General features: G+C 37.8%; 1 protein-coding gene across 2 annotated transcripts in view; it reads left to right on the top strand.

The window, feature by feature from the left end:
- Positions 1-14,372, top strand: part of FHIT (fragile histidine triad diadenosine triphosphatase) — a 402,269-nt gene that overhangs the window by 38,445 nt on the left and 349,452 nt on the right. The window lies entirely within an intron of this gene.

Genomic DNA, 14,372 nt, shown 5'->3' on the forward strand with positions numbered 1-14,372 from the left:
TTAAGACACACTCTCTTATAGTTGGATTCATCATATGAAATGAGTAACTGCAAGCTTTTTAATAGAAGATTTAATCTTGGTTGCTTCTGAGAGTCTGACCATTGAATTCAGTAGGCTTTGAATCAAGATGTAAAATAGGATAAAGAGCTGCACTGAATCTTACTGGATGCGAGGTCAAGTCTCTGGTCTTTCTGTGACCCTGCTTTTGTGCTGAGAAGATTTTTGCCTCTTCCTTCCTCATTTTCTGTGTTTCAGCAACAGTGACACTATAATCACAGTCACTGAAAGCTCCAAGAGCTCAGATTAGTTTCTGCAATGACGTTGTGGAAGAAGTGGCAGTTTCTCCGTGGATGATGGAGTGTGCCCAAAGCAGCAGGAGGGCTAATTAGGCAGAATCTGAGCCTCTGTGTCTCTGCTTCTCCATAAACGAGGGCAGAATAATTGTTCCACTTCCCGCCCATGTTTTTAAAAATGCACTCATTAAAATGTAACCTTTTTGAGACAGACTATGCCTTATTATGCATGAAGCATAATAAGGAGGTATTTTTAGTATAAATTAATAGATAAATCAAAAAATAGTTTGAGTTTAAAAAATGAATTAAATTAGTTAATTTCTTAAGCAGATACATGCTTACTCTGGAATCCAGAGAGATATTTTTATATTTTTATACAAAGGTGTTTTTTTTTAAAAAGTGCATAAAATACCAGTTGCAGTACACATCGAGAAGAAAAGTTATCTAATACCAGGTAGTTTGTTTCCTTCAAGAACACTGGTAGCTCTCCAGACGTCTGCCTGTAATTGGCCTCTTGGGATGTCTGCTTTGTTTTTTGTGTAGTGGACAGGGTGAGCATGATGCCCAATTATTAACTAGCACGAGCCAACAGACTAATCACGTTTGAAAAAATCTTGATGCTTTTCCCAGGCTTAATAATAGTGTCTATTGGCTCCTAGGGACACAACCTGGAAATCAGGAGTGCTATTAAACTAATTACAACACAGACCAAAACAAGTTCTTGCCCTAAAAGGATGAGAGTGCAAAATACACACAAATTGCATATAGTTCCTTTAATAGTGGTGTGTATGAACAGGAAATGCCATTTGTCTCTGCCCTTTCTATTTATGGAGCTTTGCACATATAGAGACAGGAACTGAAAGAAAATTACTTTCTCCTACCAGATTTGAAAGGTAGGGACAAACCAGTGCTTACGGAAAGACAATTTATTGTCTAAGTGCCAGGAAGATGTATTCATTTACTGAAGCTCAGCACCAAAGTGGACAAGAGGCACTGCTGGACAAACAAGGCTTCCCAAATTCCTTGTAAACATACTGTAAAATGTCTTAGCAACTTGTTAGATGAGAGAGGATGGCAGCTTTCAAATGCCAAGGAATCACTGAAGTGCCTGTTGGCTACAGGAAGGAAAATGAGATAGCATGGGCTTTTAAAACTTGGAAAGGTTTCGACTGCCAGGCTTGGAATAATGAAATAATTTATTTCATAGTGAACATACTAGACATATAGGAGGGCAAGAAAGCTTATGAAGACTTCATAAGGAATATTTAGCACAAAATGAGGAGTAGATAAGCCAAGTATCCCAGGAAGAGAATAATTAGAAGAAAGCCAGCAGTCTAAAGACAAACAATTAGAAACTGGCATACTTCCAGCTGCTATAAAGTCAGATTATTTTAGGGCAAGAAATATATCACTGTATACTGAATATACAGTCAGCTTATCTAAGGTAGCAGCTTGTACCCAGGCAGTGTGTGGTGTTCTGTTCTGAACAAATAGAAATATCTCATTGGCAAAAGAATCAAAGATGGATTTGTGTGTGGAGGTGCTACTCATCAGGAACGACGTATTTCAACAGACAAATTCTTCAGGATACTGATAGTGTATGTATTAGGGGGAGAAAGAAAGAATTTTGGGGTTAGACAAACACCATACAGCTACTTCAAGAGTGCACTTTGTAAAAATCTTAAAATGCTCTCTGTGAGAGGATCTTGTTTCCAGCAGTGTTACCTGGCATAGAGTGAGGTCTTTGTGAGGTTTTGGGGGAGCTGTCAGTAAACTTACGCTATTTAAAGCTGTACCTAATGAAATATGTACTCTTAGTGCTTTCATAGGGAAGTTCATTATTCACCTGAAGAACAAGTTCAACAACATAAAAGTATCTCTGTCCCTCTGTGCTGCTTCCTAAGAGGGCTTCTGGTGTGATGCTTCCAAATATACTTGGCCTTTGACCTCAGAGTAAGATTGACATTGCTCTTCATATTGTCAAGAACCTTCTTGTGTGGCTGTGGGGAAGGTGAGAAGAGATACAAGCATTTGGTTTCAGCTGTGTTCTACAGGTAATAAAGGCTAACATGCTGCCTCAGTAGCGTTTCATAAGCCTTTTCCAGACTTTTATTATATCAATTCTTAAAATAAAAACATCAATTTATAATATTTCAGCCACAGAAGGGTGGCTGAAACAATCAATACAGGAGCTGCCTAGCAGTGATGGTTTAAAAGAGTGGGCCAGGGCATTATGGATGGGAGGAGGCTGGAGAACATGATGGTTTACAAACTTCATAAGAGGCATGGCAGGTTTGAAAAAAAGTTAAAAGCACATATTTTCCTCTCTTCACTTCATGCTGAATCCACAGCCTTTCCTCTAGACTTTGGCCTGAATGCTGCATATGGTGTTCCTGGAATTTCTCCTCACAGCATTTCAGAGCATTAATAAATCCACACTATGCATTCCCTGTTCGCTCCACCCTCCCTCTTGTCCTTCTGTTTCTGTTTTCTGAAGTAACACCAATGACAGCATTTTTAACTAAAGGTCTATAATACAATTGTTCCAGTGGTATATTTTTTTCTCTCCCCCCTTCCCTGCACCTGCAGTTTCTTCCTGCAAAGCACGTCAGGAGCAACAAGCTTGCCATCAGGTACCAGCATTCCCTGGCGTTGTTAGTTCTGCAGCCACAGACAGCACATATTGGAGAAGCACATGCCACATCACCAAACTGCCTTCCCTCAGGGTCAGCTGCAAGCCATTTTACATATCTGAGCTTGTTTTCAACTTGTTTTCTGCTCTTGTCATGATTATTTTGATTTCACATGATATCTTTGCAGGTATATACTCTAATATCTGATTGACAAATGTCCCATTCTCAGAAATTATTCCTGTATTTTAGAGTGTTTTATTTAAATATGACAATTTTTTAATTGTTTTCCCAAAATCACAACTCTGTAGAGTCCTTTCTCCCAGGTCAGTCTTGAAAGCTTTAATTATAATCTCAGCAGCAGGAAACTTGTTCCAATGCAGTCAATGGAAGAATATCTGTCATTCTGTAAATCACTTTAATAACAGGAGCTTTTTCATCTTCAGTAAGTAAAGCCATTATTATTACCAGAAAAATAGCATGTCTTGTTTGCTGGACAGAGCTTGTCATGCTGTGTGAAATCCAGACACACCTAATGAAGACTGCAAGGAAGAGGAGTGCCATCCTTCCAAGATAACTCAATTTTGTTCATCTCTCTATAAATACAGAAAACCTAGAACAAGAGTGATATTGTAAATTCAGCCAGGAGTTAGGAAAGAACAGAATTAAAATAATTTTTACAGGGTTTTTTGTTCCTGTGTACACATGCCAACTCTAATTACATCATCAAACTATTTCTCGCTTTCAAATCTCTGCATCTTTCAGTATGCAGAAACAGTGGTGGAAGCTCCAGAAGCAGCTGTTGAGAGTTTTGCTTCCTTGCATGATTGAGTATATGGCCCTGGTTTTTATGCACTGTGCTAGGACTATCTGCAGTATCATTTGCTTTATGGACTTTCCTCTGACACTTATCAAATCTGCCTGTATGTACTTCACACAAGCAGTGAGCCTCTGCTCAACTATCTCTGCTGAGAAATGGTGTGATGGGTTTGATGCTCATTTGTCTTCATAAGTAGAGAAACAGTGAGTGTAAACATCAGCTAATTTGAGAAACTCTATCTGAGTCATTAATTTTCAGAGTTCTGTTATAGGTAGCCTTTTAACATACAAAATTAATTTCTTCCTTTATTTGCAGCTTTAAGAAATCTGGACCCCAATAAAGGAATTGGGGTATCAGTAATCAAAAAGCTGAAATAATTACTTTGCACCACAACATGCAGGGTTAATTTTTATTTCCCTTTTCTAGATAGGACAGAATCTTCCTCTGCCATTCACTTGAGATAGCTCTATCCTTTTCTCTCATGTTACTTGACTATCTGACCAGATTTTCCCTCACTCAATCCTTTTCTAAGTCTTCACACTTCTCTGTTTTCCTTTCTTCACCTCTTCTTCTCTTGGTCTCTGAGCTCTTAACAGGATGAAAAAGCTTAACTGCTTATATTTTTGTGCTGCAAGGCGTACTCTCACCACTTAGTTTCATTCTCCTCCATGGTTTGGGACAGTTTTTAGTGGCAGCAGGACGAAGAAGTTCCTCCAGCCATGAGAGGTGTGGCAGGGATAATGTACAAGCTGTTGCATCTCATGAGAAATGTGTGAGCAAAAGAAACCTGTGGATAGTTTTTTAAGAGTAGAGCTGATCCTTTCATTTAGCACTAGGGACTGTGAAAGCATCAAACCTCGACAGAGGGAGGCTGTGTGGCGATGTATTTATTTGACTGAGGGTTTGGGATGACAGTCTCCAGCTGGCTTTATTGCACATCCAAATGGAGAGGGCTTTTTGGCAGACACCCAGTGTGCTCCTTCTTCCCACTGTTCATGCCTAAAGTGCAGGAGGGTAATCAAGGAAAAGGTCACAAAACCTTTATAACAGGTAAGAGAAAGTTATCCACCATAAAGCCCCCTGACCAAAATAGCCCCAAAGGTTGGTTAAATGCCATCTGCTTGGAAACAATGGTGTTAGGCATTCAAAGAGGATTTAGTTGGATAATGAGCCACGTGCAAAAGTTCAGCACATTTTTAACAGCTCTTTGCTGAAAAGCAAATGTCTCAATGCTTTTAAATTTTTTTTTTTGCAATTGGGGTTTCTGGGCAGTGCCAGTTCCTTCAGGTTTGAGACTGGAAAGGTCTGGGTCCATTAATTCAGGGGCTACTGTATAAATGCCTGCATTTCCAGTGAAGTACCAGGACTGTAAAGTTAAATATTTTATTACAGTGTAAAATCTAGAAATTGGTAGTTTGAGGAACATGACTGAGTCAAGCATTTTCATATAGGCTTAATGTCATAACCATTAATTTGTTAAGAAGTGATAGATCTTTGTAAGCACAGTTCTGCTGGGTGTGTTGTGTAGTACTGTAATTGTACATGCTTCCTTAGAATTGGGATGTGAATCATATTTACCTGTAGAATAAAATAATTTGATTAGTGAATGTATACAAATAGTCCATCTTGCAAAACAGTCTATACAACAATAAAGCTTGGATTTAACCTCTTTGTTGCAGAAGGCACATTCCAGTTTGTCACTGCATATTGGACAGTAAATCAATCTTCAGCAAAGATCTGCTTTTATTCCTTGGCATATTCCTGCCTTCACTGTGATATTTAACACCACCATGGGCAGAGCAGGCAAAGTCACCTGGCGGGGCTTCTGCCAGCTTTCTGTGCAGCCCTTTGGAGCTTCAGTGCAAACTTTGTGTTCGTGTGTGTGTGTGTCTGTGGAAAGGAGGCAAAACCATTTGTGAGAGTGTATGTGTATGTGCATGGTAAATTTTTAGAACACTGTACAGAAAATTGGCAGTATTATTTTAATAGGGGAAAAGTTTCTGGAAAAATAGCAGTATGGTGCTTGGTTTCTAGGGTGCGCTTCCAAGACCTTGGATTATATTACTTAGGGGTTTTTGTGCTTGGTTTTTTTCCATTTCTAAATGAGGATTAGTTCTAATACACTTGTTGCTTTATTTAACTTATCCCAACACATGAAAATCTAAAACTTTGATTTTATTTTCTGATTCCATAATTGCAGAAAACAAATCACACTGGGCATTTAAAAAGTAAGACACTATTTTAAATAAGTTTGAATTAAAATTGCTGATCTTGAGTGTCATGAAAAAACCTGGTGATGTTACAGGATGATACTGTGGAGATGAGATGGCTTTGGGAATGCTGGAAGGTGACTGACAGTCAACTCCAAAGTTCTGTATTTCCCTCTGTCCGTTTCTCAGTGTTGTTGCCTATTTTAGTCAGAACGCTCTTTTAGGGACTATTTTGTTAGATTGTAACCAGGAGATTGCTGTCTGTGTTGTATTTATCTGGTAAGAGAAATGGAGCATTAATCAAATATTTTTTGCAATTGACTGGTCTCTGCAATGGGAATACTGAAGAAATAATGGTTTGGGAGGAAATTTAGATGATAAATTAGCTGAATGCTCATATTGTGTCCTCTAGCCCTATTCTAATCACTGTTCTAAGTGACTCTGTGTGGATTTTTTATCTTAAATGAGGTAGGATTGTTTTTACTCTCTCTGCAGATGTGATTGTCTCTGAGAAGAGCATCTGCATTTATTTCTTACAAATTGCTAGTCACAAATTTTATCTGCTGCTCTAGTTTTGCATATAAACGACTTTGGGTTTTCTTTCTATAAAAACACAATAACATGAATCAACTTTTTGAACTATATTGTACAAAGAACCTGATCTTTGTGAGGTTTAAACAGGACAAATTCAATAAAATGACTTTGTCATGAGGAATTTTGAGACAGTCTTAATTGTATTTGCAAAAACATGTCAGAAGCATTTTTAAGTCCTCATGTTTTAACTTCCCAAAATGCTGAACTATCACACATAAAAACTTTACTTTAAAAAATAGCTAGTTATTAAATTTGCCTTCATTTGAACAAATGAATGGATGCAAGACAGAAATTAGTTTCCTGCTTCTAGCACTTGATTTATCTTCAGAAGATACATGCAGTAACGTTTTTCTTCTATATGTTTTCTGAGTTAGAGCTTCTCAGTGTATGTATTTCTTATTACTTGTTTTTCAGTGTATGAATATACATATTTATAAACTCTTGGAGTGTCTCAACTTTCTTAATAATAGCAGAAAAACCATTTCTAGTCAGTAAATCTATATAAAGCAGTATTTTACTCCTTTTGCTTTAATAAGTTTGTGTACACTCTTATTGAAAATCCCTGCAGGATAAGTTTGGACCTTTGAGTATCTGCAAGAACTGCAGAGCATTTCAGGGAATCGCTCTACAAGACCTCTGCAAGAGGAACGCAAGTCCCTTCCTTGGGCTGAGTATAATCATGATTAAGCTGAAATCCTGCTTAGATAAAGGCTGTAACTATTTCAGCACCTTTGTTCCCTTCCAGAGCTGTTTTTGTGGCTGAACATACTGAAGCAATCATTTAAGGAGAGGGAAGGAGTGAGTTCTCACTCTGTGGAGGACTCCAGGAGCAGCAGTCTGGCTCCAGGGAGTGCAGCAGAGCAGCAGGAGCTGTTCCACCTGCCAAGGGGTCTGTGATGCATCTCCAGGGACTAAAGGGAGGCAAGTGAGTGTGCCTTTCTGGGCTTAGGGAACTGCACTCTAAGTTCTGAACTCTGCCTCGAAAAGGGAATTGGCTCTACCTTCAACTTTTTTGAAGCAGATTCTTCTTTTCTCTTTGCCTTTCTTATAGACACCCACAATAAATATTTGATGTCAGATTGAATTAACCATGTTGTGCTGAACTGAGAAAATGTTGTGCCATTTCATTGCAGTCTGATGGGGAAAAACAAGATAAATAATGGAATAACTTAATCAAAAGCAGTTTGGGGTCCTTTAGTGTGTTGTTTGCTTGGTGTAGGTTTTTTTGTTTGTTTGTTTTTTACTTTCTAGTTTTAACTTTCAGCCAGAAAACCACTTATTGACACAATTCCTCTTATGGAGTCATGAAGTGATTTGTGACCCAGCTCACTTGCAAAGAATCTGTTGCAATACTGAAATCCAAGATCGTTTCAGAAGCTGTGCCCAACTGTGTTTTCAGTGCTGTGAACGAGACAGTATCAAAGCCATTAAAAAAAAAAAAAAAAAAAAAAAAAAAAAAAAAAAAAAAAAAAAGAGAGAGAGAGAGAGAGACTTGTATATTTTGGATATTGACCATAATAAAATCTGTTCCTATCAGGAAAAAAAGAATTTCTTCAATGAGGATGTGCAGTCATTTAGTGTACTTCAAAAGCATTTTCTGTGTCTTCATTTATCATCATTAGAATGCATTTCCAAAAGAGTGAATTTACCTTTATCAAGTTGTGAAAGGAATTTGCCTTCATGCATCCTTACCCATGTAAACTAATATGTTTTCTTTTGATATTTTTGATAAATGCACATGTGCATTACTCTTCATAAAAGTTTAAATGACGAAATATGGATGCAGGTTTTTTAACCAAAAATAAAATAAGCAAAATTGAAAGTTTTATATAAAAAGATTAGGGCCAAAGGAAAAAAAAATCAAATATTGGACATGGAACACTGAATAGAAAATAACAGTTTGTTCTGTGCACTAGAGTTCAGGAGTAGGAAATTATACATTCTGCCTTCTAAATAATTTGTACAGTTTAAAACTATATTTTAAGTAAAATCAGTACCCAGACTCCCAGCAGGCATAATTAATTGCATTTCCATTTACCTTGAGATATTTTTGCCATCTGTGAAAATGGCTGTGGAAGAGGAGAGCTGGTCACAAGTAGAATGTTTTCCAGTGCGGGGCTGGAAGTGTTGGAGATAATCTCCAGAGCTGTGCAGCATCTGATGTATGGCTGCAGAGAAGAATTGTTTAACCTACCAGTTTACCCTAAAATCCATCACAATAAAGAAATGTGTCTACAAGAATTGAAAACTCTTTCCTCATATTCTGTGTGTGAAGTTTGGCATTGAGCAGCAGAAGGTGTTTGTGGTTTGCATGTCAGTCTCTCGTGGGCCTGGCAGGAAGCCACATGCAAGCTGCTGCATCCTGAGCCTCAACAGAAGTGATAAACAATCAAAATAAACCAATAAGTGCCTCTGCCTGCACAAGCAGCTTCTCCATGCAGAAGGCAACTGATGAGTGGTGACATTTCTCCTCTGTGCGTTTTTGCAGCAGTTCCATTGGTTGTAACCAGGCACAAGCTGTGATAGGTATCAAGTACATTCCTTGTTTTCATGTCCTGGGGATGCCTGTGGGCAAAAGAGAATATTTCCTATTTTTGAGTTTGATTGCTCTTTTGCTGCTTTGGGAATATGAATTGCAACTGCAAAATGAGGATGCTGTTAAGATGAGCAAGTACATCTTTGAAAAAGTGCTGAAAGTTTAAAGTCAGCAGGCTGGGTTCTATGAATTAGCTGATGATTTTGGTTGTCTTCTGTGATAACTGCAGTGGGGTAACCATATTATCCTGGGCTTTTTTTCATGGCTTCGTAACTAGTTTTCCTTTTTAATGTCTTCCCAGACAGTTTTGTCACCTTTGCTCTAAAGTCTATGCCTTTTCTCACTCTATGATCCCTTCAGTAACATCTCTGTTTTCCCTGACAGATTTTGATCAGATTTTGAACTTGTCTGTCTTCTACAGAAAGGAGAAATACCCTTGGTTTTCTGTAACATACATGCATATAACAAATTGTGTGTTCATTTACTTAGTCCTGTAACACTGAGGTGTTCCAGTGATGTTAGAGGCAGGCTGTGCCTGCTCTGCACAAGGTTACTTCTAACTGCTGCTTCTGCCTCATGGAACAGTTCTATTTCAGTGCTAAGACAGGGGTTTAGTTGTCTTTTGGTTATTTTTTTTTTAATAGCTTCTTTGTTTGCCCCTTCCTATTCATGGCCAGGTTTATACCTTGTGTATTTTCTGTGCCTGATGTGCACCTGATTTTCACTCAGGTAAAATAAACGTACTTGATTCTCCTTAGCTTCCCCTCCCTCTGGCCCCTCTGAAACCCAAGCTTTGAAGAAATGACATGAGGGATACAAAGGGCCCGTGGCATCTGGGTCTTTTCAGAGATTGAGACTGATGCCAGGGAGCAGCAAGTCATCTTCTTCACTTCTCATTTTTGTTCCTTTTTTTTTTTTTTCTCTCTCAGCAATGTTTGTAGTCCATTTTATTCTATTTTTCTACCACTTTTTCGTTGTTCTATTTCCTGTAAGGCCAAACCAGCCCGTCCAATAGGTTACAGCAGAGCTTCAGAGTTCATTGCATTGCAAAGCTGCTGTGAGATGAACTGTGAAAAGCTTCCAGCATTCCCCTGGCTGCCAAAATGAGTTAGGTACCTCTGATAGTGCATAAATGATGACTTTCAAAACTGTGAAAGGCAATGAGGGTTCTTTTTCTGAAAATTAAAAGACTTGGCAACATGAAACCGTATTTCAGACCATCCTTGTAATTTTTTTTCTTGCTTTATAATTAGATGCATTTACTAATGAACTGTGCTTTCTTTCTACTTGTTCTGTCCTCCAACTAAGTCAGCATGGTCCTTATTAGTCTTTACTTTCTTTGAAAGTAACATCTATATTCTACTTTTTGCCATTTTCCTTTGTTGTGTCACATCTACAAGTGCATAAACTTGTCATGCTCCCTAATCAAAAGCAAAATTGTAAACCTTTTCATTTAGTGGAATATAAATTTCTTTTTCTCTCTCTTTTAAAAATTCAAAATATGTCTATTTCAGGTAATGTGGAAAAATGAAATTCAAGATTAAAAGACAACTTTCCTGGCACGACCAGTTCTTGCTTGTTTCTAAGATGAATTCAAGTTAAATATTACCCATAAAATTGCTGCCTTGTGTTTCTCTTACAGAGGCATAATAATGATGAAAAAGAGCTTTCTCAATTTCTGTATTACCACTATGGACTGTTTTGCATCTGTGTATTTATAGAGACATAAATACTGTGCAACAATTAATATTTTCATAAACATGAGGATGAAAAGAAGAGTTTGCCATTATTCTGGATCAGGGATAATGACCAGAGGCTTGGCAACTTTTTTTAAAATAGCAAATGAAGAGGACAAGGATCCCTTGGTCAGGCTGGCTCCTGCAGGTGTCTGAATGTGTAGGATGTGAAATAAAGATTACATTTAGACTGATGACATGATAATTTCACTTCTTCTACTAGAGCTTGAAATTGCATCTTTTTATGTTTCTATGATCCATTATTTCTGAAAGGAACACGTCTCAGAGCATCCTGCACTGTGACAAAGATCTTGCTGGAGGTGTGAAATGAATCTGTGCAATGTCTGTGTTTACAGACAAACTATAAAATATTTCTTCCCTTTACTAACTGAGCTGTAAGTTTGGGAAAAAAACGTGTTTAGGTTTTGAAAGGAACAGCAAATGTTCTGTAATTGAGATTGCTAATAATATAATAATGATAATAATAATAATAATAATGTAACTTTTAATCCCAATTCTGTATCTTTATGTGATACAAGAGAGGAAAAATTAGAAATATGCTGGAATAAAGATGTTGCCTGTAAGGGACAAAAATGATAACAAATACAGTGCTGATATAGCTGAGGGACAGAAGAGATTTCAGAGTTGTTAGTAAATATGTGGATATCTAATATACTATAGAAAGGAGGAAATACAAATATTAAGCTGAAAATGACAGTCTGAAGAAAATAAAAATATTTTGATGACTTTAATATTGGCTGCTGTTAGGAAGTCTAGAAGAAATAAAAATACATATGGCTTTATGATAGTGTGATTTATTTTGTTTCCTGTGTTATATCCTTGCATATGTAGTTCTTCCAGAAAAAAAAAAAAAGTGGAAAAAAGATTGAATACAAATAATGATTTTGAATTTTTAGAATAAATTAATGTGTTTTCAGTTTATCTAGTTTAAAAAACATATAATTTCAGAAAATTAGAATATAGTTTTCTTTAATGCAGCAAAATTAAGTATGACTGTAGCCAGTTTATTCTTTTATCCTTCCTTATAGTCTATTTTAACCAGTTATTTCATTGCCTGTAAAAGGCATGAAGAAAGGAAGAACAGACAGTTCTGATTGAGGCTGGGTTGATTCCAGTGGTATTAAGGGGATGGAATACATAAAAGGAGTAAGAAGAGATAAAAGTGATTGGATGTGACATTCAGGAGACTAAAGAAACAGAAATACTAGAATAATCTTAAGCAATGTAATGGTTGCAGGAAGTAAAGTCTTTCATTAGATCAACTTTTATTGCTGGGAAAAGAAAAACATGTTTTGAGACAGAAGAATGTTTTCAGCTCTTTCAGCTCTCCACTTGCTCTCACTGAGTCCTCATAGGCTCTGCACTCCCTTCTCCCTTAGTTTTCAGACAGTTGTCATTCAACTTTCAGTTTTGTTCAGAACTCATCTTCACTCTCGGGCTTAGGAAGTATGGTGGCTGGTTGGAGTAAATATCTCATTACAAGGTGAATTGGCTGCTCAATACCTGATTTGGTAGATATTTGTTTATTTTTCATTGATTTTGCATGTGATGTCTTAAAGTTCATGTGAACAATTTGAGAAATTTCTTGTCAAATGCAGAAATTTCTTCTATCATCAGAGTGAGACAAGAAGTTTTGTCTTTAGAAGTTCTGTGGCCCACTAACCCTAGGTGATACCAATAATGGGGTTCTAAACCTCTCCTCTCCGTATGAGGAACACTTGTATAAAATGCTGTTGAAACATTTTACCTTTAGTCTTATTTAGGCTGTGTCTCCAGTGATTTTAGTGTGTAGTGTCCCACTGTTTGTAAAAAATACAAATGTGGTAGACTTGCATGGGCAATGAGGCACGTGGTACCCAGACACTTTTGCCTTTTGGATCTGCACAAAATCCCTTTGCAGTCTGAAAGGATGCAGGTAGAGGAGTTTGTGCAGAGTGCAAGGAGCTGCAGGCAGCCGTGATGTGGGTGAGATGCACTTGTGCTGCTCCCATTAAACATCTGCATCGTACAGTATAAGAAGGTTTCTGATACAAATCCAGCAGATAACATCAGTGGATCTCGGTGTCCAGCTGCCCCTGTGGGGCAGTGGAGGTGCCCTGGCATGGAGCAGTGGGTGCTGCTGATCCTCCTGAAGCTGTGCCCTGAGGCACCAATACCAGACAAGAGATGTGGAACACCCCATCTCATGGCCCATCACCTCGGCTGCTTATAAAACGGAAAGCAATCTGTGGGGCATCTCTTCTGATCAGAAATTCACACTGCTTAACAGAAATCGTTGTGTTTGTTAGGAATTAGTGCCCCAGACAACATAGGCACTGCTAGAATCTCTTGGTTCATGGACTATGGGAGTTATTGGTAGCGAAATGTAACATAAAATTGTTTTTAGATCTGGAACAGTATTAAAACTGGTGTGAAACCAGTAGAACCAGTAAGACTGGTGTGGAAACTGTTAGTCTAAATAGTGACAGTGTCAAGTTTACATTGCCAACAGCAGGATTTATATTATGTATCTCTATTGCACTCAGCACTGGGAAATATCACTTCTTTTGGTTTATATTAGGGAAATCATGCTTGCCAAAGCACAGAATTTTGAATTTGAAATTAGAACAGTTTTTGTTTGACTGCCATGACATCTGTTTCAGCTGCTTCAGTGCACATGGCTCTAGTTTATTGCACATTCTCTGGAAGCAGTTTTAAGTTGCAAGGCAGGTGTGTATTTTTTAGCCTTTCAAGTCCTGTTGTAAGGCTTTCCCTGCACACATCTGACTCTAAAAAATAGGTCATATACAGGTACTTTGGATAAAAGATTAAGACCATTGTTTTCTGGAAGACATTTTTTGGTGTTGCTTAACTAAGACCTTGTGAGAGGAGACAAACATGTAAATGAAGTCAACTTTGAGACCTCTGGGATCTGTTACAGCATGAGTTACTCTTAACAGTTAATTAGCTGGGACTGTTAATCAAGTTTAACAGGTGCTGGGTAATGAACCCAGACAGGGCATCTGCTGTGACCTGCCTCTCACTCTAATCTGGTTAGGGAACCCAATGCCAGTTGGAGCCCAGAGTGCTTTGTAGTGACAATCCAGCATGGCATTTTACTGATGCTTCCATCAGTGTTGTGACATCAAAGAATGGTGACTATGCAACAGGAATACACAAGGAATCAGTCCGAAATTCCCAAAGTAAAAGCTGTTAATGATTAGGTTCCTTTTCTTTCCTTTGAAAGCATTTTTTGCTTAAGTTGAATGAGCAGTTGAACTTTTGTCCATGTTTCTGTCTGTTTGCCTTCCAAAATGTAATGAAATCTATTTTAGAGTGCTGCTTAACTAGGATCATATAGAGCACTGTTTGCAAAGTGGTAAGAATTTATAGTTTCAGCATGTCATTTCCAAGACCTCTTTCCTATAAGAACTTAGCAACTCCCTATTATGTATTATGGTAAGTGATTTTGCATATTTAAGAGATCCAAGCTTTGCAGTCCATTGCCACTGAGTAGCAGCTTCAAAATTTTGACCTTTCTCTGAACTCCTGC

This window comes from Sylvia atricapilla, chromosome 11, assembly GCF_009819655.1.
Source record: "Sylvia atricapilla isolate bSylAtr1 chromosome 11, bSylAtr1.pri, whole genome shotgun sequence".
Taxonomy (NCBI): Eukaryota; Metazoa; Chordata; class Aves; order Passeriformes; family Sylviidae; genus Sylvia; species Sylvia atricapilla.